At 30.5% G+C, this 6,202-nt stretch overlaps 1 long non-coding RNA gene across 3 annotated transcripts; it reads right to left on the bottom strand.

Moving 5' to 3' along the window:
• Nucleotides 1–696: 696 nt before the first annotated feature.
• Nucleotides 697–5,067, bottom strand: LOC110265626 (uncharacterized). 3 transcript variants are annotated; one of them, XR_015896650.1, is made up of 6 exons: nucleotides 4,833–5,067; nucleotides 3,969–4,464; nucleotides 3,679–3,731; nucleotides 2,911–2,958; nucleotides 1,722–2,009; nucleotides 697–952 (listed from the first exon to the last, which is right to left on the bottom strand). It is a non-coding gene; the product is annotated as an uncharacterized LOC110265626 (long non-coding RNA). The 3 variants fall into 3 exon arrangements; XR_015896651.1 differs by lacking the exon at nucleotides 4,833–5,067 and adding an exon at nucleotides 4,544–4,722 and having other exon boundaries at nucleotides 3,969–4,442; XR_002351786.2 differs by having other exon boundaries at nucleotides 764–1,047; nucleotides 4,833–5,018.
• Between the last annotated feature and the right edge of the window lie 1,135 nt (nucleotides 5,068–6,202).

Raw genomic sequence — 6,202 nt, 5'->3', positions numbered from 1 at the left:
TGCTAAATGTAACTAAGGAACTAATAATTATTATTCAAAGACAAAATTATATACTAATAATTTGCACCTTAGAAAACATCTTTGCAGAACTTTCGGATAGTGTTCAAAAGCAAAGCATTCTCCTGCACCAACCTCTCCTATACATAATAAATAAAATTAGAAAAACCAAGCATGATTAGACCAAATTGAACCGTGTTTAGTGACTAGTAGTGGGATTCGATTAAATAAGAATGTGAATTTGATTTTTATTATTGAGACATAAAAGTTATTTTGGTGAAATAATCACTATTAATTTTAGCACAATTTTTGTTATTGTTATCTGTCCGCACCCTTCTATTAAAAAAATAATATTTTTCATGTAACGCAAAGTAAGATATAAACACTCTTTGATGCATGAAACAAAAAGGATCCAACAACCTAGCTAAATCATACTCTTCTACTTTATATATTTAATAAAAAAATTGCCTTGACGTGGTAACAACCCACCAGGTAATTGACGATGAGATTCAGAGGTGTTCCCTACTAAATACAGAATCATTTACAACAACACTTTAAGCTGCAACTCATTTGTATATGTCTAAAACCCTAAACAGCAAAACAAACAACAACAACAAAAAATGAATACTTGAAGCAATCAGCAAAAAAAAAAGAACACTAATGTTCAAACCTGAAGCCCAATAGTGTTGACCCCACTTTTCAATAAATAACTAACAGTAAAAATAGTATGCATTTGGAGGAAGAAGAAGAAAGAAGGAATCTTTTCCTATTTTCAGAGGCGTGGCATGCAGCAGATTCCATCGCCGTTCTAGAATTCTGACAGCCACTTCTCCAATCTTTGTTTGTTGATGTGGTGGCACATTCTTGAAGATCATTGTTCTTTCCCATCATGTTTCCTCCATCTCTGGGGCACCCCTGCTTCTCTGGACTTTTGAAATCTCCTTTCCCATCTAATCTGACTTTTAAGATAAACTTCAAATCTTCAACTACAATCTTGACCCAACTGGTTGCTGGAAAGTGGGAACCACTCTCACTGCATACTACTACCACCTACCATTGTTATGTTACCATAATGAAATACTAAATTAGTTATATATCTATTGAATTTTCAAATTATAGCAATGCTATTATAAACATAATTAAAATTGTTAATCCAAACAAAATAAGTAGAATTAAAACTACGTTATCCATTATGCCATATTAGAGCAGGTTCGGTCTAAAAAAGCTCTAATAATAATGTGATGCCATGTTGTTGAACACTTGAACCTGCGAATCAATTATGATTTTTTTTCACTTAGACAATATAAACAATGCAGCAAGAATTATTGATATATAAGACCAAGATAACCAAAGCTGATTCATGTAAAAGATGAAACCGAAGCTGGTTTCCTTTCATCTTGAGATGTACTTGTATATTGTTGAAGTATGTTTCTTTATTTTGTAAGTGGTTTGTGATGTCCTTACTTTTACTTTCCTACCTTTGTCAATAACAAATATCTATTGTTGTAATGGCATAGCCTGTTTATCTTTTTTTTTTCTTTTTACGTAATGAGTATTTATGTTGCAAGGAACTGGAAAATCATATAACAGTAATTATAACAATAAAGAAAATGCACGATCATATAACAAATTTCAAGAAGACCCAAGATCATGTTAATCTTAGAAGTTGTGAAATTCAATTAGAAACAAAAGTTTGACTGTAATAAATCCAATTAGAAAATTACCTATGAATAATATGATACCTGAAAAATTATACTAAAAAGTCTAATAACTCCTCACCTGAAAGTCCAAAACTAATTTGAAGGTTAAGAATAAAAGGTTAATAATTCTTACAGCTCCTGGTGATGAAGATCCTTATATATTTTCTCAAGTTATTCCTTTTCATTATTATTCGATCCTCTTTGAGCTTCATCAACTGTTCCCTCCTCACCATTTTCTTCCTCTTTTTCTTGTTCCTCCTCATTCTCCTTACCATAATCATTGACATCAAAATTACATTTTTCATGCTCCATCTGCATCACAAAAATAACCTCTCAATCACAAATAAAAATGAACCACTATACCTGCACAACACTCAAGAGAGTAAATGAGTAAGAAAACACCTAATGTAACCCTTAATCCATGTGAAACCTTAGCACTAAAAGTAATACCAAAAAGCAAGTAATCAAAGAAGCTCTATCTCTATTCGACTTGGCAACTACAAATAGTTCAAGTCGCACAGTCAATGTTCCACTTGCTGGTCATAAAAGATAGCATTTTCTATGCTCTAAATTATTTTAGAATTCAAATTTATTAACATGTAGATCAAGAAACAAAGAACAAATTGGATCAGGAGGCAACATCTTTGACAACTCTGTACCTTATTTACCATTTTCTCCATTAAAATATCTCATTTTTCCTATCTAAACCATATATGCCAACATGCATTGGAGTAATAAGTAAAATAATGCCAAAAGGCACCTCTTAGGTCCTAACTTGAGGGTGGAATAATAATCAAAATGCTAAAAATCAAGCAAATATCAAAGATGACTAGATAACCACTTCAAATGTTTTCAATGATTTTGCTACCATGATGTTCATGAATCATAGGTGCTACACTCAGAACACTCTAGTACACATTATTGTTTCCTTTTCTTCTCTTTTTTTTTTCTTTATTCGGATCTTCTCATGCTATTGTCTTTTCATGTTGTTTGTCATATTTCAATCTTTGCCATTGATTAAAATTGAATGTTTATCTTTTAATGGTGGAGATTGAAACACAACTTAAAACATGAGAAATTTTGAATCTTTTTGTATCTCCCTAACATAGAGAAAGCATAATTTCTTACGGAAGAGATAATACTATCTCCTCGTTAAGAAGAGGGAGAAACTTAGAAGATCCAATTTTATTATTTATTTATAATGTAGAATTACCTTCAATGTACTTCTTTTGGAAGTAATATTCATCGAGTTCATCGTCACCTTGTAAATTGGAAACCGAAAAGAAAAACCCTCAATTAAATTTATAGAAAAATAAAAGAGAACAGTTAGTATGAATTGCTCAGGTTTAATGCTTTTATTAAGTAATATTAAATAGTAAACTTTTCCATTTGCACAGTGTAGTCAACCATTTTGATTAAACTGGAGAAAAATAGATGTACTAAAAAAATATATGATGTTTCAACTCTTTGAATAAAGACTGGTACCTGAAGACCTCTAGCTTACTATCAGTTGAAACTTCATTTTAGAAGTAACAATACATAATGTTTGGCAAGTAAATTTTCAATCTAGTTGCTAATTATCTTAGTCGTGTATTTTCACTGATACTGCACAACTTATAGTGATTACCCAATGTTTCAAATTGGGATAACATAAAAAGAAGTTAATAAATTTGACACAAACCCATATTTAAAGAATCCAAGTGATAATGCAAACAACAAATTTAGCCTTCCTTCATGAACAATCTTTAACAATGAAACCAAATATTCATTTGTTAAAAGGTACAATTATACTTGTACTTTCCACGTTTTGCAGCAAACTCAAAGTTAGGCCATACTAATATCATAATAATTCATAAGAATAGGAACCACATGAACTTCTATTTGAGACAATAATTAGTAGATCTCATAATCAATTTCATCATTCTTCTTATATCATATATCAGCAATTACTGATTCCTTCTTTACCCAAAGAAAAGCTTACTCGCTGCTTATGACTGACACATTATCTAATGTCTCAAGCACTTCCAATTTTTCCTGCATAGTTTAAGAAAACACAAGAAATGAATTTAAAAAAAATGAATAGCAATAAGGTTCGCAAGAAAGTTTGATGGATAACAAACAATTAAGAATTTGCAAAGGACTTTGGTTGCAACAAAATTAGATTCCACTTACCTAGTAAGCAAATGAAAATTATAAGAAAGAAAGAAAGAAGTCGAAGTAATTTGTTGTCAAGATCGAGGCGCTTGAGTTCTGCAAGAATCCTATGCTTACCTCTTTTTACCCACGAATTACAGAACTATTTACGACAACACTTTAAGCTATAACTCGTTTGTATACGTGTCAAACCTAAACAGCAAAAAAAAAGCGACAAAAAAAATTAATACTTGAAGCAATCAGCAAAAGAAAAGAACTCCAATGTTGAAAACTGAAGTCCAATAGTGTTAACCCGACTCAGAATAGATAACTAACGGTAGAAACAATATGCATTTGGACGAAGAAGAAAAAAGAAAGAAAGAATCTTTTCTTCCTTTAGGAGCGTGACGTGCAGCAGATTCGATCGCCGTTTTATTTTTCCGACAGCCAGTTCTGTAATCTCTGTTTCTTGCTGTGGCGACACGTTGTTGAAGATCTTTGTTCTCATGCTCTTCATTGTACACCTGAGGCTTCACACCCTCCTCGATTCCAAGCTTCCAATGATCTCTAAACTCATATTTCTTCAAACTCTGCTTTGTGCTTTGTTTATTGCTATGAACAGCAACACATGAAGCTTAATAAGAACATAAATACACAGTTTAAAAAGAATAAAAATGAGGATATATTAAGAGAAAGAGAAAGAAAAAAATTACCATAATTTTCAGATGGTGATATGAAGATAAAAATGAGGAGGACGATCAGAGAAGGGAGAAAAAGAAAAAGAGGGTCGAAGAGAAGATAGTGACTCTGATTTCTGTGGATAAAGGAGAGAGAAACCCAGAAATAGATAGGAAAAGGATTGAAATTTGAAAATTTTTGAAGAACCGCGCCCAAAATTTGCTACGATCCCGCTCAAATTATTGCAATATGCTCCATTACTCTTCCATTGTTTTGGGATTGCTGATGCTCTAGCAGTGCTAAACACAATGGATAAAAGGGTACCTTAGAATTGGGAGAAAGATTGCTGCTTCATTTCCTTTTCTCCATCAGACATAATGAGTTTCCAATCCCTTGTTTACTCTAATCATCCAATCAAAAGCTAGCATTTTCGTTTTTTTATGCTAGACGGTGGTTTTGAGATTGTTGCAACATTCACTCCCTTCAACCCACCGGACAAACGTCGTCCCCGAAAACCTAACACCAGGTCTGAGATTTTTGAAAAGGATTGAAATTCTAGAGAAAGGGCGAGGTTTGAATTACCAATGTATATATAGGATAGGATTGTATCAGTAGCAATAAGGACAGGTGTCGATTGGAGAAATGCCAAAAATAGTAGAAAATTGGACAGGTGTTGAGATATCTGGACGTGTGTTACTGTTTTGCAACTCTTCTTTTATATAATAAATAGATTTAAATAAAGAGTAAAGTATCAATTAGGTTTTTGAAGATTTTAATTTTAGACAAATTAGTCTCTAGAAAAAAGTATTAATTTGATTTTTCAGGATAATAAACGGTGGACACATGATGTCATTCTATCAATTCATCAATTAAAATCTAATGGTGATATTTATATGTACTATTAATTATTCTGGACATATCTATTTATAAAAGATAATCATGTAGATAATAATTTTTGGAGTAAAAATTCACTTATTTTGATAGGATGTGTAATAAATAGAGAGCAATTGATAAAAAATATATGAAAATTTAAAAGTTAATAAATACTTCACTGTCTAAAACTATATTGTTTTCTTGCTGATGTGATAGTAATTAACGAGACATGCACCACGGTAAATAACGAAATACATGGACAATTCAGTTTCATGTCATACTATTTATTAACAGAAGAACATATATGTCCACTGTTTGCTATCTTAGAGGACCTAATTGATACTTTTTTTCTTCAAAGACAAATTAATTCAAAGTCAACTTTTTCGAGGATCTAATTGTCACTTTACTCTTAAATAAAATACTTATACGTTAGAAAAGTACAAATTCTTATTTAATAAATTTTATGAAATTCGTTCTAAATCATATATATTGTAATATTTAAAGAGTGTTTTTAGATAATATTTTTTATTAGTAAATTTAATATGTCTAATTTATTATCTATTTAGTATTGAATATATTAGAGCACACACTAATATATATTGCAATTTTTGTTTAAAAATTATTTAATTATTATTTCGATAATTAAATTATAGAATTTAATTTGATAAAATGAATACTTCAATTGAAACATTATTCTATTATTTACTAACACCAATAATATAATAATTACATGATAATTAAAAATATTAAATATAAATTAAGAATATATTTTATTATTAGTTTTCGATTTGATTTTTAATTAAATTTGGATAAGAAATTAA

This window comes from Arachis ipaensis, chromosome B8, assembly GCF_059453495.1.
Source record: "Arachis ipaensis isolate K30076 ecotype BB chromosome B8, ASM5945349v1, whole genome shotgun sequence".
Taxonomy (NCBI): Eukaryota; Viridiplantae; Streptophyta; class Magnoliopsida; order Fabales; family Fabaceae; genus Arachis; species Arachis ipaensis.
The sequence above is the reverse complement of the archived record's forward strand: the minus strand, read 5'-3'. Positions and strand labels throughout refer to the sequence as shown.